The sequence below is a fragment of the Bicyclus anynana genome, chromosome 6 (assembly GCF_947172395.1).
Source record: "Bicyclus anynana chromosome 6, ilBicAnyn1.1, whole genome shotgun sequence".
Taxonomy (NCBI): Eukaryota; Metazoa; Arthropoda; class Insecta; order Lepidoptera; family Nymphalidae; genus Bicyclus; species Bicyclus anynana.
The window spans coordinates 5,923,411-5,948,505 of record NC_069088.1 but is presented as its reverse complement, the minus strand read 5'-3'; the positions used below and the strand labels follow the sequence as shown (position 1 = coordinate 5,948,505).

Here is a 25,095-nt window from a genome sequence, read left to right as displayed (position 1 = left end):
CACCTAAGTATATCACATATCAAACTTTCGTAGATCACGCTAGGTATTTGTAGGAATCTATATCAATGTAAAAGAAAAAAGCTGAAAAGTTTGTTTTTTTGGTTGAACGCGTTAATCTCAGACTACTGGTCCGATTTGAAAAATTCTTTCAATGTTATATAGCCCTCTTATCGAGGAAGGCTTAAGGCTAAATATTATGTCAGCTAGTACATTATACAATGCGCGCCAGTACTGTTTAGACATTGGTGTGGCAATAGGTATAAAGGTAAGTAGGTATTGCTGAAAAGAGGGATCCGAAGTTTTCCCTTTACATATTAATACATTACTACATTAGCATGGGTATCGGGTAAGTATACTTTATTAATTATAACGTACGTGTAAATTTGTTAAACAAATCTAAAACCCGACTTGACGACGGATATCTACGCAAGGAAGGATAGGAACGGATTCCGCGATATTTACAGCAACCGCTATTATCCCTTTATGAATAATTTATGTGTAGCTTCGACAGTTAGAGCGCCGTAATTATGTAAGAGCTGTCGAAGTGTAATTACAGAGGAGCAACAGCGCGATAGGGGATGATATTTGATATTGCTCGAGGAAAACATGCAAATGAAAGGATCTCTCGCAGTTTGTTACCCACTCGACCGCTTTTTTAGTTTATTAAATATTTTTTTTACTGTTTTAAACATGTTAAAAGTTTTTGATAAGTAAATATACGTAATACAGAGAACACATAACTTACAAATGCGTCTTTAGACGTTAGCTAGGAAGGAAATGATTATAGATAATGTAAAGAGAAAATGATGTAAGACAAGTTTTAAGCCTCATTAGGTCAAGGTTAAGAGACAAATGAAAAACATGATGTAAAAAAAATATTATAAGATCTAGTCAAGTACTTAATGCAAATAAATAAGACAGAAAAAAGATCTTCCTACGATACGGCAGTACAGTATAGTCTTTAAAATCAAATACATCTGTTATACGTTAAAAGATTTATTGTTCTGCTTCAAAATAAATTCAAGTTTACTTACCTGAAACTTACAATCTGAATTTTCAAGTTAGTAGTTACAATAAACTCCTGATGAGCGCTCATGTGAGTTGTACTTTTAAGTACCATAATAACAAAATCCTGCTGTGAACTCATTGCCATTAGTAGCATTTTTTACGTTTAAAATAAATGAAATCATTAAATCGAATGGGGAATAAGGATTACGTTAGTGGCATTAGTCTTTAAGGCAACGGCGACGATTGCCTTTACATTTATATCGCATATTTCGTTATTTAAACTGATCTTGGCATTTGTCACGAGCAAAGCGCTTCTACTTTAATGCTCCTATTATAGTGTTATGTTTATTCATATGGAAAACGTGACTATGATTTTGTAATGAAAGTTATTATTTATAAGATTGCTTGGAAAATAGCCATTCTAAAATTTACTATTATTTTCAATTGATTGGACTTTTTGCACATCGCGAATTATAACCACAAAATTCGTTGAACATCTAGAGGATTTACATAGAAGATAATATTAAACTTAAATATTTTTTATATAATTCTATATAAAACGCAATGTAAACCTAGTATAAATACGAAAGTTTAGACTATTGGATCTACTAGTATATTTGTTATCAATTACGTCAGAATGACTAAAAATTTTACACGAACATAGATTACTATTATAGACTGGAATACCACATAGGCTACTTTTCATATCAATATTCCTCCAAATACGGGAACTAAGTGAATTGAACTGTGCTGTAAAGCTAGTCTACCTATCCATCACGCAACACGAAAATCGAAAATCGCTTGACGTACTCAGATTAAATTTGACAGTTAGGTATTTTATAGTTAGTAGACGTCTGCTAAGAACGGATTTTGTGTTTATATCTACAGACACAGTATGTCACAGACAAGTAGCGTGGCAGACACCCACAGACACTGTTTATTTACACTGCCCAGCAGGTAGCTATAGACATTTAAAGTTTTTTTTATGAAATAAGTCCCCCAGACGCGGCACTAATGCCTTAATGGAGCACATTGTCATTTGGTAATGGCGGTCTTATTGTCATTTGTGTAAGGCGCTGTAAATTTTAGTTCAGGTTTCATGAAAAGGACTCTACAGACATGAACCGCACAGACAAAATATTCTTTCCGCGAATACTGGCGCGGCCCGTGTCTGTCTACTTTTTAGTTTAGTAGGCACGTTTTTAGGTTTTGAAGTCGGTTGCATTAAAATTCTATCTCTACTAATATTATAAAGCTGAAGAGTTTGTTTGTTTGTTTTGACGAAACGCGCTAATCTCAGGAACTACTGGTCCAGTTTGAAAAATTATTTCTGTGTTAGATAGCCCATTTATCGAGGAAGGCTATAGGCTATATATTATTTCTGTATTCCTACGGGAACGGGAACCACGCGGGTAAAACCGCGCGGCGTCAGCTAGTTATAGATATAAATACGTTTATACACACTGTATAGAAAAATATTTATTTGTCTGCCACGGCACGTGTCTGGCACGCTAAATGTCTGTAGATGTAAACGGACCTTTAAGGTGGTCTAAGGGCGGACGCAGTCGCGGGCGTCTGCTAGTTATATTACAAAACCGTTAAGTGTTACCACAACAGTAAGCCTCGGCAATTCAAGTTTTATTCAGCATCACGCGTGAGTCACCCGCCGCGGTTGCATCATTATTCCCAGACATGCATGTCTGAGGCGCATGCTCGCGTGCATGCATGCTCAAGAGCTTTGCGAGAGCATACAGACATAATGTAGTTGCACATTGCGGTACTTGGGCTGGATTCCTGTTTGCCATGTCAATTATATTTAAGTGGAAATAATGCTGTAAAACACCATAGACTTTAGACAACAGTTGGGTTAAAATAATATTTTTAACATTAAAATGGAATCGACTTCAAAGATTAATTATAGATAAGATTAAGTATTTCAATTATTTTGATTTTAACACAAAATTTCTAAAACAATTTTCGTAAAAATTAAATGGGACTAATCTGGAACAAAAAAAAATATTTTCAAAATTGGTTATTAAAGTTACGATGTAACAAACATTAAAAAAAGAAAATAAAACATACGCGTCAAACTGAGAACCTTCTCCTTTTATTTGAAGTAGGTTGAAAAGTACAGATAGCACAATATCAAACACGAATAAATCGGGAATTAAAGCCCGAAATCGTAACGTATTTTTAATAATTTCGAATCCATATTAAAAATACTTTAAATGTTTTAACTGCAAATGCAAATTTATTCATATTATACCTACAACTATTTACCAACACTTTGAGATAATGAATACTTGACTTAAGTGATTTTCTATTCATGTTTAACTACACATGAATCATCAACATTTCGATCAAAGAACATAACATTTGTAGACGCAATATAACGACTCCCTCATTTAATAAAATAAGAGGAATGGTATATAGAGAAAAATAAATATACAAATGTTGTATGACGACTTTTTGTCAAACGACATATAGCTTGTTTGTACGCAGTGTTCCATAAAAAGTGCTCTGAAATGTTTCCCCTTTTAAATATTAGTTATTATAAACGCAAAGGAAGAGCTTTTGCCCGCTGATAATTATGTCGCTTGAGTATTTGTTGTGTGTTTGTTAAAATTAAAAATGTTTCATAAAGTCTAATTAAAAATGTGTTGAACTTTCCTTGTATATATCGCCGTGGATGTATAGCGACCTTACATAGAGTAAAATTAATTTGGAATTCTTCAATGTTTTTCTATTAATATGAACATTTACCGCGTTATGCGTTACTGTGACGCACCGTGCAACGCAAATATGACCCACCCATTTCAGTTTAATTTTTTTTTTTTTTTCATTTCAGATTAATTTTTTTTTTTTTTTAATTCTTTACAAGTTAGCCCTTGACTACAATCTCACCTGATGGTAAGTGATGATGCAGTCTAGGATGGAAGCGGGCTAACTTGTTAGGAGGACGATGAAAATCCATACCTCTTTCGGGTTCTACACGGCATCGTACCGGAACGCTAAATCGCTTTGCGGTACGTCTTTGCCAGTAGGGTGGTAACTAGCCACGGCCGAAGCCTTCCACCAGCCACATCATCACAGGCAAGACGCACTTGTTTCTTCAGGCTATTAATAGGCTTCAAGAGTATTGACGATTTGAAACCATGACGCAATTTTTAAAAAGCTACGTAAGATGAATATTTCTGTCATTTTTGTTTAACTATAACATGTATGGAATAAAAGCTATGTCTATTTTAATAAATTGAAGATGGTAGCGATTTGCGGCAACTCTCCGTATGAAAACATTTACGAGTTATTGAGAGCTGTTGCGACGCTAACGAGCCGAGGTTCGATCGTGCATCTCATTACTCGGATATGAGCTTTCGATAAAATATGTCGACGGGAGATTATATTATGACTCTTTAGAATATTGCTGCCATTAACAGAGAGTGCTCGTATATGATGAGTATTGAGTACACACAGTCGTTTCGCAATATATTTTATCATTATCGTTATCATTCTATTTTTAAGTCGAGCAGGCTTATTCGCTACCTTTAACGTATGCTAGTTGACTTAAACGAAATTGAGCTTCTATGTAACAAATGTTATGCGGTGCTAAGCTGTTGGATATGTTATAGTAGGTAGGTAAGTAAGACATTTTGTCAGTTGATTTGTTGTTGTTTTTTAATAGGTTGATAATAAAGGCCAAAATAGTGAATAGGCTAGGAGGCGTAAAAAGAGGGTGTTTGACGTGTTTTTCTGTGAATCTGAGACCATTTTTATGTAGTTAGATATAGTTTTTTAACGAAAGGACCGATGATGCGTTGTTTTGCATGAAATATAACTTTTTCTAGCTAAATTCGTTACTGCCAGGGAATTTTCAATTGCTTTTTATTTTAATTTGTTATTAGGTACAACTTTAAGTTTCTATTATTATTTGTAGAAGGTAAGTTAGAGCCATAAATATATGTTTTTGGCTACGTACATGGACATAGGCCTCCTGCAATGACTTCCAAACAAAACGGTCTCGAGCCGCGAGAATCCAGCGGCTCCCTGCAACACGCTTGATGTCCTCAGTCAGTGGGGGGGTCGTCCAACACTGCGCTTTCCGGTGCGGGGTCGCCAAGTTGACCATAGAAACTAGTAAACTTAAAAGACGCTGATTGAGCTGGAGATTCTTATTAATATGTTACCTTTTTCTGTATCCTCTTACAGTTGTATGTACTCGTAGTTGATGATAATAGAAACGACCTGAAAATAAATAAAATTCTTTATTAGTATTTTCATCATGGTTGACAACTAACTACAAATAACTTGTGTATGTATGCGCTCAGTGGAGTTACTAAATTCGGATCACTTATTGCTGTGATTTTGTAGGCACTAAAGTATAAAATAACTGGGTTACCCTAGTTAACAACTTTGTGCACGTCGCAATCTATTTCTCTATATCTCTTATTTTTTTTTTATTTTGAATAAGCAAGCGCTTAGCTGCAATCATGCCTGATGGTAAGCGATGATGCAGCCTATGGTGGAACGTGCTTGCCTAGAAGATGCCTATTCACTCTTGACTTGAAAATACCCATATTGTAGGTGTTGGGGAAAACTGAAGCTGGGAGAGCATTCCATTATACAAAGTTGAAGTGTGGTATAGGGTGCTGTGTTTATTATTGAGTCACAAATTCAATTAAGTACACAGTAATTGTCTGTTGCGATACCTAGATGCTCCAATCAGCATGCGAGCAAGCAATGTAGTCGAAATTGCGTGCGTGTCCATGCATTCGATTTAAAATTAAATTGTTTGTCGTGTTACGGACTACGGTTCTCTTCAGCAATCCTACTATATTTGGATTCAATACAACATACAATAGGTATACATACAGGGTGTCCCGTAAATAGTACGATATACTCTACAGGATAGATGACACTAAGACCTGCTAAAATATATATCTACTAAAATAACGCAATATAATCTGTTAGCTGAAATTTAACGGTTTTTAAGTTGTTGTTGTGGTTGTACAAAATACAAAAATTTTCAGTGCAATTTAACAACCATGTGCTGAAAAATTATTTAAAGCGGTGATTTTATACTTGGTAATTATTATTGAATAGTTGTTCCAGCTACCGAATTTTTTGATTTTCTACAAAGTGAGTTTTTTTCCAAAAAACGGGACAATTTTTTTTCAAGTACGTTACGTAACGTTTTTTTGTAAATACTTTTAACGGTCATTTTGTCAAAAAAAAATGTACTGGGGTACAAAGTTTTACGTCTAGCTTAAAAACATGTTCATTTAATAAGGATTCCAAGTGGGCTCAATGGAGTAGCTTCACTTTCACACATTCGGATCACTTTTTGCGGTGATTCTATAGGCACGTACCATATCAATAGTATAAATAATCGTTGATGTTATTTTTGTTATAATATCAACGATATTTTATACTATAGATATGTTACCTAATATTCTTTTACGGCTTTGCAATTAGAATGCAAGCGCGAGTACACCACGTAAACGCAATTTCGCGATTGTGTATAGCGTTGTTAATGGATACGCCCGTACGTTATTATTCCTGCTGGCTTCCCCGGTTCATTTGCTGGTCATTATTCAGTATATTTACAGTATCAGCGCACTGTTGCCTGTTTATAGGCGGATATCAGATGTACAATATGAGGTCTGTGTTTGTTTATTAACATTCACATTCCAATCGTATTCCTTTAAGAAGAATGAAATTTAGAACAAAGATTGTTGACTTATAGCTCGGTCTCTTCAACCATTCATCCAGCATTGGGACCCCAACAACTATCGGCTCTTCGAACTAAATGTTATGTAAAAATACTACTAGTAAACTAGTTGAATATCAATTTTGTATATTGGAATAAGTCATAGTCCACGGGCATTTGCCCCGCTTACTCTCCCCCCTGGATCGGGTTCTGGCCACTTCAGCTTGTCGTTAACTTTCTACTCCTTTCCTCGTTTGTCTTCATTATGCAGAGATATTCCGAGCCTTCTTATGAGGCCTATAGTTAGCGATCACGTCTCGGATTCCTAAATCATCATTGACAACACACAGAAACCAATATCCCCTTCTAAATTTTACCCCTCGTTACTCCCTGCAAATGTGCATCCGCACACGTAAAACACTTACAGGTGAATGTCTCTGTCCATTTAAAGCTGATTATTTCTGGCTACGGGTCGCCACACGTCACTCGTGCGCTAATCTCCGACTGCAGCGGACGATTTTGGCACTAATGTTATTAAATTGCAATTAGATTGCGAACGCTTTCGCAATTGTCCTGATCTGATCCTTCTCGAATGATGTCCTATGATGGCCGGACTTTCGGAATTTTATAACAGCTGAAAGGTTTTAGCCCTTGCACCTACCATTACCTAAATAAGGTACGTGACTGCGTTTGGACCATTGTAGACTTGGTAGGTCAAAAACATGCCGTTTCATGCCCTGAAACGTCCAAAGATAAAGCGAAAATAAAGTTCATTTATTTTGATAAACCTTAGTTTACAAGCACTTCTGAAAGTTCAAGTTATGTCATGAATGACGATGATTAGAGGTCAGGTGATGATTAGAGTTGAAAACTTAGAATTAAAGTTACGAGGGTAAAAGAGAAATCATAGAGGGTAAGAGAGAAATCAGTTGCCATGTCCACGTAAAACAAACTCATTAATTGTCTCTAAATGAATTGATTGATTATTATTACAGTATTTTTTTATATTTTACAAATTAAAGCAAAAATAAAAACAAAGTCTTAAATGACGTCAAATAATTTTCAATAAATGAATAGAAAGCCAAAATTGTCATAAAAGTTGGCTTCACAACCTTCTTTTCCAGAGTCATACAAAAATTATAAATGATATTGAAATGCAATTCATCGTAAAGTGAATTAACCGCAGCACTAATTGTCCTTTACGTTGCTGACTATCAAAATGCAAGTCAGCACCGGGCTTAAAGCCCGCTTGTGCACGCAATGATTTTTTAATGAAATTGCGCGCCACATCGCGATTCCAGTCAGCTGTCGCGGTTCATTTGGCGCTCATTATTCGTGAACACGAGAGCTTTTCATGCGACTTTGTTTGTTCTATTTAAAAGCGTTCCCATAGCGCGCGCAAGGTTGTAAACATAGATTAATAACGCCCCAATTGAAGCCTTCACTCGAGATTTTCAAACGCTTTGATATGTTCAAGGAACAAAGTCTTTGCTTACAATTAAAAATTCACGTTTTATAAATGAAGTAGGTACGAAGTGCTGTACTGTAGTACATCGAGATCATCTATCGTAGTTAGTAATGCTATGGTATTATTAGTCTGTTCGACCAAGGTTACGGATCAGGAAAGCCTAAGCTTTCCTTTATGTCGGTTAATGAAATATTGAGTTGTTCTTTCTTCTGCTGTTTTTTTTCTTTAATTCTCAGCAGCATTTCGGAAATGGGAATTTGGAAGTGTATTATGCATTTTTTAAAGCACTTTTAGTTTTTTTAATCTTTACAAGTTACCCTTTATCTCACCAAGTGAAGATGGAAACAACCTTTTGTTAGGATGAGGATGAAAATTCATACCCCTTTCGGTTTCTACTACAAATTAAAAATACGATGATGATTATGACAAAAAATATATAAAACAAATAAAAACAATATCAAGAAAATTAAATAAATCTCTCAATACGGAGAAACAAGCAGAAACATTCAATTTAAACATTAATTATTATATATTTTTATTATGAATTTAATTTTTCTGCTTTTTGAATGAATTTATATCATAAATTCTCTTGAAGTAATGCAATTAAAATGCAAGCGGCACGCTTTTGCATGCAATGATTCTTTAATAAAATTGGCTGACGCATCACGATTGTCGCTTGCCTGGCGTGGCTCATTTAGCTGTCTATTATTCGTGGACATGGGAAACTGTCAACTGGCTGTATTTGCTCTATGTAAATAGGTCGGGATGCTTTCGGTATTCAATTACAGTACATATAACTGAACACATTTCAGATATTAACGGGAAGATCATCCTAATTTGCTTGGATATATGAAACTAATTTATAATAGTAACAAATTAAATAAAAACCTTTTATCGATCGATTATTACAGTAACTGTAACTGGTAATTTGTTTATTATGGGGTGGAAGTGACTACGACTAGAGAGTTGATTAATAGGAGATGGTCCGAAATTGTATGAAGCCCAGGATCAGTCATTTGTACCCTGGCGGAAATAGAGGAAAATATTTTTTTTTAAACTATTTTTGGTTATACAAATCTACGAATTTACTTTAACACTTTCGAAATAATATTCATTCTCTCCCAAGAAATGCAACACTATTAGGGGTAATAATGGCGGATTGATGACGTTTTCAATGCAGTAGTCGATTTGACGTTTGCTGTCAATTGTCATGCTTTATGGGCGCTATCTCAAAAACTTGGGTTTAAGTTTTATTTATTTATTTTTGTTTAGTTAGATTTATTCACTAATTTATATTTTAATAAAATCCTGGTATTTTTTAAAATTTTAATGATACGGGGTACAAGAGTGGACCTGATATGGACCATCTTTGCATCAAACTTTTTTAAGCGAACGAAAGAAACCTAAACAAAAATGTTCGTGAATATAAAACGAGAATCTACTTAACTTCATCACATAATAAGTAATAAATGAAATTTCATCATAATAGAAAGATTTTATCATAAGTTTAAACTTTGTTGAATTGTCACAATGATTACTCATTAAGCATTAGTACACCAAGCGCGTTTGTTTCTCAGCCTTGTCCTAACTTGTGTTAAGTAATAGGATTTACATGGTTTACTGTTAAATGAAATGCTTAGAATATATATGAGCTGTTTAAAGAAATCGTGAATCGTAACTTCATATAGTAGTAGTTTATAGTAGGTACAGTTGTCCACCATCTTTTGAGTGCTCGTTTGGAAAAGTAGTTATTACTGCCTTGTTTAGAGGTTTATTATAATATACTTTATAGCGGCATGTGTAAGCATTTGGCTTCGTATCACTAGGTCCTGGATTCAAACCCTGGGAAGGCTGTGTTCAGCTTTTGTTTCTACTATAATCTCAGTGAAAATTTCTTGATGATTTTTGTATCCTTGACTGCAATATCACCTGATGGTAAGTGTTAGAAAATTAAATAAGAAGACATTTGTATTAACGGATATGCTACATTATATGTTACAATCTGGTTATAACTGTAGTGTTGTCAATATTCGTAGGTACCATGACGTATAATGACGAGTAATTCTTTCTTCTTAAAATTAAACTAAAATATACGAAACTAAACTAAAATAAATAAATAGATTTAAAAACGTATATTGACATAATTCATAAATGAAGTTATGTCAATATCCGTATAGATAAGAGATTGATGTTTGACTATATTTTGTTCTTGTTGTTTATTCCGTTGGAAAGGTATAAAAACGTGGCTTCATGGATGAGGCGGGCTCAGTTTTTGTGATTATAATCGAAGAGTTGTGTTATTAAAGTGGTGTGTTTGTGAACCTCGAGTTTCTTTTCTCTCCACCCCTAATATCAGAAGCGGGGTATGCTGAACGCTGTAAATTGACCGCAGGTGACATCTGGTTTTTATATTTGTATATTTGTGAAATGGCTTTCATTTAATCTTTTTTTTTTTTAAATTCGTGACTTATTTATTATTTACGTTAGAATACAATTTCTAGGAGTGGTTTACCAACAAAAGTGTTGTTAGTTTAACGATTTGGTTTTTATACTTACCCACACCTTTTTATAAATGTGTCTCTTATCTTATTATAAATGTGTACTTAATAATATTGGATTAAATCTGTTACGCTTGATAATTAATTTTTGTAATCGTAATCAATAATCAACAAAACAGTATGATCTGAAATGATTCTTTATTCGATGAATACTTTTTCTGCCCTCCACATTTTCTATTTTTAGCTTTAAAAATTGAGGCACTCGGTAAACCAAACAAAGTTGGACTAACAACTCAACGCGCAAGCGAGGATGTAGCTCCGTCCAGCCGGGCGCTCTGCTGGCGCCGCAGCCGAGAGCTCAACAGGAGCCCAGCCGGCCGTTCAGCCGGCGTCCAGCCGGCGACACAGCCAGGCGTTCGGCCGGCGTCGAAGCCGGGCGTTCAGCCGGCGTCGAAGCCGGGCGTTCAGCCGGCGTCGAAGCCGAGCGTTCAGCCGGCGTCGAAGCCGGGCGTTCAGCCGCGCGTTCAGCCGGGCGTTCAGCCGGCGACACAGTCGGGCGTTCAGCCGGCGTCGTAGCCGGGAGTTCAGCCGGCGTTCAGCCGGCGTCGCAGCCGGGAGTTCAGCCGGCGTCCCAGCCGGCGTCGCAGCCGGCGACACAGCCGGGCGTTCAGCCGGCGTCCCAGCTGGCATCACAGCCGGGTGGGCAGCCGGCATCCCAGCCGGCGTCACAGCGAGTGTTCAAACAGCATCGCAGCCGGGCGCCCAGCCAAAGTTGCAGCCGGTTAATCAAAAGAAATGCAACTACGAGCCAGACAGCCATAGCGAAGAACGACGCGGCAAGTGTTAATATTTACATTACATTATGACAAAATATTATAATGGAATTTGATCCAACAAATAAGTCGTAAAATCGAAATGCGGATATATATAAAGTAAATGAGTGTGCTAATATACAGGGTCACTGGAAACTTATAGCGACCCCTTTAAGGGACGATAGTAGAAATCATTAGCTATCAAATTGAATTAGATTATATGGAGCAAAAAAAAAAAAAAATTAACCGAATTAATTACTCTACTTTAAACAGGATTTAAAAATGAAACTTACGTATTTATCCCATGACTAAATGCAAGTTTATTTTAAAAAATCCCTAGCAACTTTATCTGCATAACAGTTTAAAAACAAGTGTGGCTTATTAGCTATCCAAAGAGATATTAAAAATTTAATTATGTTGAAAAACATGGCTGAGTATGGATATAATCGGTGAAAAATCGTACCTTTTAAAACATGGTGATTTTTTTAGCTATATAAAATCTAAATATCTAAAATAGCTTATATAAAATCGTTTTGGATAAACCGGGCAAAAATGTACCGATTTAAAAAAAAAAAAAAGAAAATAAAAAATAAAAACGAGTGTTTTTCCTTCATGTTGGTAATAATCACTACTTCAAAGAGAATTTAGTGGTTGTTTTTGATGTTATTTGTTTGCTAACACCAAAATACATAATAATAAAATAAAAAAAAAATACAGCAATTATTAAATTTGTAAATACAGAGGGACAACTTTTACATCCAAGATTCCTTGAAGCCTTCACCAAATAACATTTTACCCACTAATCACTCTGTAGAGAATTTAGTAAAAAAAAAAAAAAACTAAAAAGCAAACTAGTTCTAGTAAAGGAAAAAAAAGCAGGAAACTAATGCCAGCTTATTAAGGGCTGGGTAAAATAACTAAATTATGAGAAATGATAATCTTCATCTAGTATACCAAGGTCAAATATAATAATAATGATACTTTATTTATTCATCTAGTATACCAAGGTCAAATATAATAATAATGATAATTTATTTATTCATCAGAAAGTAGGTTTACAAAGATAGCATATGATATAATTAAGACGCTGATACTTTCTGCCAATAGTGATTCGACGTATGAAAATTTTAAATAGACTTTGTACCCGACTCGATGGTCAGTCGCTCGACCCACGGAAGATTACGCGAAAATATACGACTTAACCCGAGGGTGGTAGATTTCGTCTCGGCGTGATACATGAGACCAGGGCCGGTCTTTGATATTTTACAAAAATAAAATCCTTGTTTTAAAAAAAAACATATACCTTTTGTTGTTAAATATGTGTCATTGACAAAGTGTGCGGAGCAAACTTTAGAGCTTTTATGGGGTTTTTATTGCATCATTCGGTGCAACATTTTATTCTAATTGAACAAGGCGTATCCACTTTTCTCTTGTAATTATTTAATTTGGCAATCGTAAAATGAGAATATGTTTGTAAAGTATTGAACTGTAAACCATTAATTTAATTACCTACTTGTATCAAAAAATACCATACGAAATACGCAAAATGTCGTAAATATATCAAAGCAACTGACAGTCGAAGAAATTAAATACTCTAAATATTATTATAATCACTGCTGGATATTTTGACCTTACAAGTTGTAATGCCATATTGTTAATATATATTTTACACATCAAAAACGCATCTAAGTTTATTGGACATCGAGGTTTTATATAAATGTTTTTTTATGAAATAAAATACAATGTAAGGAAAACTCAGTATAGAAATATATTCTTAATACGGCCCTGGTTCTTTGAATAGATATTTTAGGCGAAATAGAATTGATATTTTATAGCGAAATTTTAAGAAATTTATTTATGAACAATTAATAAAATACAGCATGTACTAAATGAGATACGTAATTCCATCTGCCTTATTAAAATATCGCGTGTTATTGAGGCATTTAAAAAAAAAAAAAAAAAAATACAACCCGGCAATTGTTTAATTTGAAGCGCTGTGACACAACCTATTCTTTTTGATTGAACGGTTCCTCCCAAATAAGCATTGGGAAGAAATTTCGTGCACCATTTTTATAAAACGTCCATGCAGTCTATACTATTTCCGTCGTTGATGTCGTCGTCCTAATCCTAATTTTTATTCAAACGAAAAAAAAAAGAAAACTTAATAGCTCATACAATTTGTCATTTTATGATTCTGTGACCAATACTAATCTAAATTAAAATTACTGTGACTAATAAAATAAAATAATATTAAAGTCAAATTTAGTGCAATGTCAAATATTCATTACCAATAATATGTTAAAATGCGTTCAAATTATGAACATATCAACTGTTAAATATGTAAGAATAATTATCAAAAGTATCCATAAGCATTTTAGAAACCATATTCAAAACTATTCATATTGTCAATCTTATAGATATCTGGTAGTTTGTTATATATTGAAATTGCACTACAATGTACACTCTTAGCGAACATATCGAGCCTTTTTGGTGGCATTATTAGCTTATCTTTTCTTCTGCGCCTGGCATCACTTAACTCATTGTAAGTTTAAAATATTTAGAACATTTTTTTAACTACTAAATTTAATAAAGGTAGAGGAAGAACTTTGAACCTTTTTAACAAAGGTCTACATGAGTCAGGCGTATGCAAGCCACATAAGGTCCTCAAATAAGCCTGTTGCTTAACGGACATAGTGTTTATAAGTACGAAGTTTCCCCATAGGATGATTCCATACCTTAGTAATGAAGAAACATATCCATTATATGCCAACAATACTGTTTTATAACTGTTGGTTTGATATAATCATCTAAGAACAAATACAAACCTATCCAACTTGGCGCATAATTGTTCTGTGTGGGATTTCCAATTGCAATATTTGTCAGTTATTATCCCTAAGAAAGTTGTAGTTTCTACTTCATTTAAAGAAGACCATTTATAACGAATTTTGAAATTTGAGAATACATGGTTATATGGCATATATTAAATAAATTTCGATATCTGCTTGATAACTTTAGATAAAGCGTCGTTACATCCATACTCAACAGTTGATCTATCCTTGCCAGTAATGACAATAGTTGTATCATCGGCATACATAATGCATTTGAGCTTGATTCCATTCGGGAGGTCATTTATATACAAAATAAATAATAAAGGACCTAGCTACCTTAAAGGACACCATATGGATTTTGAATTTTAAAATTTGATCGATATGTATTACAACGACAATTACAATTTAAAATTTCAACACATTTCATTCTTATGGCTAACAGGGAGTTTATTTAACAGAAAATTACCTTTCTAAACTCACTGTAAACATTTTCTTCTAATTCCATACTTTTCAAATTATCTAGAAGTGTTTTATGAGAAACTAGATCAAATGATCTAGTATCAAGAAAGATACATACTACAGACAATTTTGCATTAAGGTTCTCTGTAATAACTTTGTTAAGATTATAGCAGGCTAGTGTAGTACAACAATTCTTCCTAAAGCCAAATTGATCATCTATTAGTATATTTCAGTGTGAAATAAAACTAAATAGTTCATTGTGCAATATTTAAAAAAAAAAAAAAAACGAGAGAACTGGTATTAGAGTTATAGGACGAATTACGACGGTAGTTTTTATCACTTTTATTGCCTGTTTTGTATACTGGCTTTACAATTGACAACTTATGCTTATCTGGAAACACACCTTCCAGAAAAGATAAATTTATTATATGCATAAGAGGCGGTGCCAAATAAGCAGCACAGCGCTTGAGAAGTCTTGTAATTTATGGACGGTTGATCAGATAAAGCCATGGATATTAGTACACTCATTATCAATGATGGCGATAGTAAAAATAATGAATTAAAAGTAGTAGTATTGTTGTGGATGAATTATTATTAGTATATGGATAATTATCATGTGGATGTGATGGATTATAATTTAAATATTTTGAATTGAATATAACAATTGAGAGATACGAGTGCCTATTGACCGAAGATGTTACCGGGCAGGGTACTAGATAGGTCTGTTCTTTGACTGAAGATGATAAGAGTGCCTATTGACCGAAGATGTTATCGGGCAGGGTGCTAGATAGGTCTGTTTTTTGACTGCAGATGTTAAGAGTGCCTATTGACCGAAGATGTTATCGGACAGGGTGCTAAATAGGTCTGTTCTTTGACTGAACATGATAATAGACAAAACTAGAAATAGTTGATTTGTTTGAATAAAGTAGGTACTATTGTTTGGATTGTAATGTAAATTAGTGAAAATAGTGATTAGAAACGAATAGTAGATAAAATTATTGATTATTCGCCATAAATATTCTTGTGAATAATTAATTATATGGATAATTATCATCATATATTATTGAGACTAATATTATTGGATTATTATTTGGATTTTTTTTTTATTGTTTGTTTATTATTGAATTATAATAATTTCAATATTTTGAATTGAGTAATTGCGAGATGTGAGTGCCAATTGACCGAAGATGTTATCAGGCAGGGTAAAAGATAGAGGTGCCTATTGACCGACGATGTTATCGGGCAGGGTAAAAGATAGAGGTGCCTATTGACCGACGATGGTCTCGGGAAGGGTACGAGATACGGGTACCAATTGACCGACGATGGTTTCGGGAAGGGTACGAGATACGGGTACCTATTGACCGACGATGGTTTCGGGAAGGGTACGAGATACGGGTACCTATTGACCGACGATGGTTTCGGGAAGGGTACGAGATACGGGTACCTATTGACCGACGATGGTTTCGGGAAGGGTACGAGATACGGGTACCTATTGACCGACGATGGTCTCGGGAACGGTACGAGATACGGGTACCTATTGACCGACGATGGTTTCGGGAAGGGTACGAGATAGGTGTGCCTATTGACCGAATATGTTATCGGGCAGGGTACACGATAGGTGTGGCTATTGTCTAAAGAGGTTCCAGGCAAAACACAAAATGATAGTTTGTTTGTGTAAATTTGGTTGAAAAGCTAATAGTTTGAGGACAAACTAATTGTCAGGAAGGCCGAATGTTAGAAAATTAAATAAGAAGACATTTGTATTAACGGATATGCTACATTATATGTTACAATCTGGTTATAACTGTAGTGTTGTCAATATTCGTAGGTACCATGACGTATAATGACGAGTAATTCTTTCTTCTTAAAATTAAACTAAAATATACGAAACTAAACTAAAATAAATAAATAGATTTAAAAACGTATATTGACATAATTCATAAATGAAGTTATGTCAATATCCGTATAGATAAAAGATTGATGTTTGACTATATTTTGTTCTTGTTGTTTATTCCGTTGGAAAGGTATAAAAACGTGGCTTCATGGATGAGGCGGGCTCAGTTTTTGTGATTATAATCGAAGAGTTGTGTTATTAAAGTGGTGTGTTTGTGAACCTCGAGTTTCTTTTCTCTCCACCCCTAATATAAGTGATGATACAATCTAAGATAAAAGCAGGCTAACTTGTTAGTCATAGGATGAAAATCCACACCCATTTTAGTTTCTACACGACATCGTACCGGAAAGCTAAATCGTTGGCGGTACTTGCCAGTAATTAGTAAGTTGTCAGTTCTGTTCATTGCCATTAACATGTATGATAATGTTTACTTCGTCGACTGCAAAAAACAAGAGAGGAAATTGCATGCTGTAAAATATTTAAATAGAAATTCCTTTCAAATTATTTCTAATAATGGAGCCTAATTGGAGCTAGTTCAAAGGAACAAAGGAAGCTAATTTACATAAAAATATAAAACAGAAAACGAAATAAGCACCTACCTCGTTCATATTGCAACACTTTCAGTAATGTGCATTATTTTCAAAAAACGTAAAGCTTAACACTTACTTAACACAGAAGATGTAAAAGCTAATGTTTGTACTACTTCGTCTTTTCAAATTAAAATTGCATAATTAGAACGAACGTAATTGGACTGAAGCATACTCCTGCCTTCTGTACTTCATACGTTGACGAAGTTACATTACAAAATGTATACGACTTAAGTTTTTAAGGCGAACGTATTAAAGGTTATAATGCCATATAAAGCCTTTACGTGTACTTTGGCGAAACTACATTATGTACAAATAGCTTTGCGCTACAATTAGGGTTAGTAAAAAGAGGTTTTTGTAGGATTTCTGTGCCGCGTTAATGTGAGAGCTTAGAGAATGATATTTAAGGAGTGCGAAGTTATGGCGCTTTGAAAATTATTTTAATTGCCATTTAACGAGATTATACTATTACATTGAGAGCTCTTAGTAGTTTTAAGCTTTAACACCGTACACCTATTTTAGCTTCTGCTAAATATCGATAAAGAGTCAGCGATAGCCAGTCTTCATCATTCTATAAAATCTGAAATTGGCTACTTCTACATAATTGCTTTACTATGCGTATTACTCTTAATTTATATACAACTATTTGGCGCCTGCGATTTCGTTTGCGTGGAATTCAGTTTTTCACAAATCCTGCGGGAACCATGGATTTTCCGGCATGAAAAAGTAGCTTTTGTGTTAATTCAGAGTAGAATCTATTTCCATTTCAAATTTCAGCCAAATCGCTTCAGTAGTAGCGGCGTTAAAGAGTAACAAACATCCAAACAAAGCTACAATCCATACAAACTTTAGCATTTATAATATTAGTGGGGTTAAAAAAACTGTTATCATCCCTATTCATTTTAGAGTGTTAGAAGTGGAGTTAACAATCGAACTTGGGATGAAGTGTTTATATAAGTCGCTTCTGTTCTATTCTGTTATGTTGACAGACATTGTCTTTTAACTACGATTTTTATACTAATTTTAAAGTAATTTTAAATTTTAACCTAAACGATTTTATTATAAAACATTGTGAATGCTGTTTACTGCCAAGTTTCGCAATTTAAAAGTTACATTGACTCTAAAATGCTAAACCGATACAATGGAGTTGTATATTTTTAGTACCTGTACTGTAAGAAAAGGAGTTTCAACTTAAATGTGCAACCCAAAGTAACATGCGAATTTGATTGTTTTATTACCTTAGTTAATTAATCATGAGTTATTCATACCCGTTACTTTAACGAAATATTTTGATTTTGATTATTTATTATTGGTCATTAACAAAAAAGAGCCGTGATAACCTCTATATTCTAGGATATGTCCCCCTCCTCGGAGGTGGTAGGTTCGAATCTGGTCGGGGACATGCACCTCCAACTATCAAGATATGTGCATTTTAAGAAATTAAATATCACGTGTCTCAAACGGTGAAGGAAAAACATTGTGCGGAAACCTGCATACATGAGAATTTTCTTTATTTTGTACGTATGTGAAGTCTGTCAATCCGCTTTGGGCAATCGCAGCGTGGTGGACTATTAGTTTAACCCCTCTCATTCTTAGAGGAGACTCGTGCTCAAAGTGGACTATTGTTAATGATTATGATAAAAAAAAGAAGGGGCTAAATAAATACGGAATACAGCAATTTAAATGTAATCTTGTCTGTCATTATAATGTTAATGGCGGATAAAGGAAATAAACCTGTTACGAGTAGGTCCTGGGGTTGAGGCAAATGCGACAATAGTCCAAAGGACTCTTGTCGTATTTGTCTATTGCCTATTCACACACAGTTCTAGTACATACTTAACAATCAATTGGCGGGGAAAAGGGTACATAGCTTATCTAAAAATCATCAACTTATCCCTAAAAAAATCGACGAGCACTCGCAGTTAGAGTTATTATGTATATTAAAACCGTAGGGAGTATTCTCCATTCGCGAGTCAGAGCTGACAAACATTTTTTTATTGTTTGTTTTGTGTACTTCGCTTGCAGTACAAAACTCAATTAGCCATTATAACGTTCCGCAGTTTTATCCCGGCGTAATACGTCGGGCTATTTTGTGCGCCAATTGAGTTACCGGCGTGAAATTAAACGCGAAAACTTGTTTGTATCCAAATCGATAGTTGTTTTCAATTACAATGTCCTCAGTTATTTCGTTATTATCATGTTTACATAGTTGATAGTTAAAATATTGTGCCACAGTTTAAATATATTACCAAAATTGCCAGCGGTGCGGATGTTTTAATTAAAAGATTATTTTAATATTTTGCTTTATATGGAATATAAACACCAATACTAGTTGTTGTTCACGACTCGATCTCAACCACGGTAATACAGGCGTTTGGAGTAAATGCATCCAATCCCCATTGGTCTAAAGAGTTCCAGTCAAGTTTTGAGACCCAGAGAATAAAAAGAGTCATGCTGAGACGTTTTGTCTCAGCATGACTCGTGAAGGTACAATTAAAAATACAAAAAAGAAATCTTGATCTATTAGAACTTTTTGTAAATAATAAAAAAAAATAATAAAAAAAAAATAATAATACATAATTCATAGTACATAATAATCATTGTCTTAATCTTCAAAAAACAAAATCTATATAATTATATATTACTTATACATATACTGTTGTTTCTACCCGCTTACCATTCATTGGCCTAACTAAATGGCATGTACCTATGTTATTTAACCTAACCAATATTTAGATTTTGTGATTAACTTGTTTGATTTAATTTCGTTAACATGATTTTGTGATAGAAATTTACAATATTAACTTACTAAAACAGTACCAAACTCTAATTAGTAATAGTTAAAAGGCACAAAACACAAGTATAACAGTGCCCGTATACCATTAAACATTTCTGATTCGTGTACTAAAATGAAACTATAAGCCGACAGTCTCTAACGGACGAAGCCAAAGAAATTACTCCGAACGTTAACAGCGACTTGATTGCTTTCAGAGTGTAGTTTCCGGGATTCATTTTATCAAAAGGTCCCGTAGCCCTGCCGAGCGCCGAGCGACCTTTCCACAGCTCCGAGTAAACGTGACTGCGCTTGTGTTGCCAACTAAATTATTTAGATTCACGGCAATGAATGGCGTTGGCTAGGATTTAGTTCGACAGTTCAAAAATTGTTATGAACTCCTGGATTATTTGCTTTTAGTTTGACGTTTAAAATTGTTATTAGAGTTCGGAGGCTATAAAAGTGGAGACTGAAATCATCCGGAAAAATAAAAAAAAACATTTAAAGAAATGCATACCAAAAATTGCAAGTATCAAAACTTAGTTATTTCAATATCTGTACTATAATTTTGGGAATCCACTCGGTTTTTTTTTAATTTTCCGGGGGATTTCTCTACTATTATTGGCCAAACTCTAAATCTTGGCTTAGGTACTTATATCTGACGGTTTAAAATTTGTTATGACCACTTGACTTATGAAGAACTTTTAAGCAGATAAGTAATGTTGTTACCCGTAGAGTTCCCGTTTCCGTGGGACAACGGAGATGAAATAGCTTATGACACTCGCAAATAACGTGGTTTTCTATTGGCAAAAGTATTTTCAAAACCGTTTCAATAGATCCAGAGATTACCCCTACAACCTCGCAAACTTTACCTCTTTGTAATATTAGCATAGATTTAGAATAAGTACCACGAAATTATTAATATTCAAGAAAATATAGATGTATTCATAAAACCGTAGGGAGTATTCTCCATTCGCGAGTCAGAGCTGACAAACATTTTTTTATTGTTTGTTTTGTGTACTTCGCTTGCAGTACAAAACTCAATTAGCCATTATAACGTTCCGCAGTTTTATCCCGGCGTAATACGTCGGGCTATTTTGTGCGCCAATTGAGTTACCGGCGTGAAATTAAACGCGAAAACTTGTTTGTATCCAAATCGATAGTTGTTTTCAATTACAATGTCCTCAGTTATTTCGTTATTATCATGTTTACATAGTTGATAGTTAAAATATTGTGCCACAGTTTAAATATATTACCAAAATTGCCAGCGGTGCGGATGTTTTAATTAAAAGATTATTTTAATATTTTGCTTTATATGGAATATAAACACCAATACTAGTTGTTGTTCACGACTCGATCTCAACCACGGTAATACAGGCGTTTGGAGTAAATGCATCCAATCCCCATTGGTCTAAAGAGTTCCAGTCAAGTTTTGAGACCCAGAGAATAAAAAGAGTCATGCTGAGACGTTTTGTCTCAGCATGACTCGTGAAGGTACAATTAAAAATACAAAAAAGAAATCTTGATCTATTAGAACTTTTTGTAAATAATAAAAAAAAATAATAAAAAAAAAATAATAATACATAATTCATAGTACATAATAATCATTGTCTTAATCTTCAAAAAACAAAATCTATATAATTATATATTACTTATACATATACTGTTGTTTCTACCCGCTTACCATTCATTGGCCTAACTAAATGGCATGTACCTATGTTATTTAACCTAACCAATATTTAGATTTTGTGATTAACTTGTTTGATTTAATTTCGTTAACATGATTTTGTGATAGAAATTTACAATATTAACTTACTAAAACAGTACCAAACTCTAATTAGTAATAGTTAAAAGGCACAAAACACAAGTATAACAGTGCCCGTATACCATTAAACATTTCTGATTCGTGTACTAAAATGAAACTATAAGCCGACAGTCTCTAACGGACGAAGCCAAAGAAATTACTCCGAACGTTAACAGCGACTTGATTGCTTTCAGAGTGTAGTTTCCGGGATTCATTTTATCAAAAGGTCCCGTAGCCCTGCCGAGCGCCGAGCGACCTTTCCACAGCTCCGAGTAAACGTGACTGCGCTTGTGTTGCCAACTAAATTATTTAGATTCACGGCAATGAATGGCGTTGGCTAGGATTTAGTTCGACAGTTCAAAAATTGTTATGAACTCCTGGATTATTTGCTTTTAGTTTGACGTTTAAAATTGTTATTAGAGTTCGGAGGCTATAAAAGTGGAGACTGAAATCATCCGGAAAAATAAAAAAAAACATTTAAAGAAATGCATACCAAAAATTGCAAGTATCAAAACTTAGTTATTTCAATATCTGTACTATAATTTTGGGAATCCACTCGGTTTTTTTTTAATTTTCCGGGGGATTTCTCTACTATTATTGGCCAAACTCTAAATCTTGGCTTAGGTACTTATATCTGACGGTTTAAAATTTGTTATGACCACTTGACTTATGAAGAACTTTTAAGCAGATAAGTAATGTTGTTACCCGTAGAGTTCCCGTTTCCGTGGGACAACGGAGATGAAATAGCTTATGACACTCGCAAATAACGTGGTTTTCTATTGGCAAAAGTATTTTCAAAACCGTTTCAATAGATCCAGAGATTACCCCTACAACCTCGCAAACTTTACCTCTTTGTAATATTAGCATAGATTTAGAATAAGTACCACGAAATTATTAATATTCAAGAAAATATAGATGTATTCTAACAAATTAATTTATTAGTATATATTAGCAAAGTGCTATATATAAAGATTACATTACATATATACGATTGAGGAGGGGTTCTGTTAATATGTTATCATTAGGCAGCAAAACCAATTAAACCGCGTCAAAGCTCTTTACACGTTAATTGGCGGATAAAGGAAAATTTATGGTGTAATAACGTTGTGCTTTCCACATGGTGATTTATTGTGAGTTTGTTATATTGAAACTTAAATATAATAGTTATTTGTGCTTTCCACATGGTGATTTTTGTGAGTTTGTTATATTGATATTTAAATATAATAGTTATTAGTGTTTTCACATGGTGGTTTATGGTGACTTTGTTATATTGAAATTTAAATATAATAGTTATTTGTGCTTTCCACGTGGTGATTTATTGTGAGTTTGTTATATTGATATTTAAATATAATAGTTATTAGTGCTTTTCACATGGTGGTTTATGGTGACTTTGTTATATTGAAATTTAAATATAATAGTTATTTGTGCTTTCCACATGGTGATTTTTTTCGAGTTTGTTAAATTGAAACTTAAATATATTAGTTATTTGTGCTTTCCACGTGGTGGTTTATTGTGACTTTGTTATATTGAAATTTAAATATAATAGTTATTTGTACTTTCCACAAGGTGATATTGTGAGTTTGTTATTGAAACTTAAATATCCTGTAAAATTAAAAATCCGTTGTATACGTACGTATTTGTAGACGCCTGCTCTAAGCCGTCGATCATAGTCATTATCATAGGGTGGTAACTAGACAAAGCCAAAGCCTTCCACGAACCAATATCACAATTAATAATTTCCTATACTTAAATTATCTACGAGTGTACTCAATTACTCATACTCCTGTAGCATTTGTGAGGAAACATCAACACGAGGCACGTGTCGAAACTACTAACAGCAAATTGCATTGACGCAGACGATGCCAATGAAATTGGATTGCGCACCACCTAATAACTGTGATCGTGATTTCGATGATGATGTTCGTGACAATCATCCATTGCCGACGGAGACTAAGCTACCTGGCTTAACAAAAACAAACCCGGAACATTATACTCTCATTAAGTTTGTGGTTATAGAACATTTACCTGAAACGTATGATTTTATGCCAGTATTATGATACAAAATGTTTTTTTTCTATTTTATATTCGAATATCCGAGCCGTGATAGCCCAGTGGACATGACCTCGGCCTCCGATTCCGGAGGGTGTGGGTTCGAATCCGGTCCGGGGCATGCACCTCCAACTTTTCAGTTGTGTGCATTTTAAGAAATTAAATATCACGTGTCTCAATCGGTGAAGGAAAACATCGTGAGGAAACCTGCACACCAGACAATTTCTCAATTTTCTGCGTGTGTGAAGTCTGCCAATCTACATTGGGCCAGCGTGGTGGACTATTGGCTTAACCCCTCTCATTCTGAGAGGAGACTCTAGCTCAGCAGTGAGCCGTATAAGGGTTGATAGCGATATTCGAATAATCGTTATCAACCCATGTTTTGCTCACCGTTAAGCACGAGTCTCTTCACAGAATTAGAGGTGTTAGGCTACTAGTTCACCACGCTAGCCCAATGCAGATAAGCAAACTTCACACACCTAGAGAATGAAGAAATTTGTTAGGTAAGTACTTAGAATCTCAATTTCGTATACGTCAACTACCATACGTCATAGATAGTGAATTACCCTGATGATGATGTTGTTATTTTCTATGTTGTTGGTTCGCTGAGTAAAATGGGGAGCCAGTCCCTGTAGCCAAGTGGCACGTTGATTCTCTTTCTACGATCGCTAACGCTTCGAAAACTAGAAAAATGTATGGGAATGACAGATTTTGATCACGTGACCTGTCGATAGCAAATGTCATTCCCATACATATTTCTAGTTTTCGAAGCGTAGAAAGAGAATCGACCTTCCACTTAGCTACAGGGGCAGGTTCGATTTGCATTGCTTCACTTTTTATTAATTTTGGAAGTAATATCCGTATTCTGTACGTGTACAGACAGGCATTCAGCGATTCTTAATTGAACGTAAAAATATGCAATCGAATACAAATGAACTCGACGAGAATATCAAAATGTCACAGTTACGATGTAATTCCAATAGTTCATTTCGATAGAATTTTCGATTTTCCGATTACATTTTGATGAGGTTTCAGCTTTTTTTTTTAAATTTTCGGTGCAATGATATCTTCGAGACATTTTTATTTGAATTGCGATATCTACAACTCGTGCAGATTAACTTGACACCTTGCTCTAATTATGTTTGTAATGTATTTGTTTTGTTGTGTTTGTTAGCTAGGTGTCAAGTTAATATGTACGAGTTATACTA

At 34.4% G+C, this 25,095-nt stretch overlaps 1 protein-coding gene across 5 annotated transcripts in view; it reads right to left on the bottom strand.

The window, feature by feature from the left end:
- Window positions 1–25,095, bottom strand: part of LOC112046018 (uncharacterized) — a 206,347-nt gene that overhangs the window by 56,903 nt on the left and 124,349 nt on the right. For all 5 annotated transcript variants that reach the window (XM_052882270.1, XM_052882269.1, XM_052882273.1 and 2 more), the window contains one exon: window positions 5,193–5,250. The gene's annotated coding sequence lies outside the window, so the exon portion shown is untranslated. The remainder of the gene's footprint in view (window positions 1–5,192; window positions 5,251–25,095) is intronic.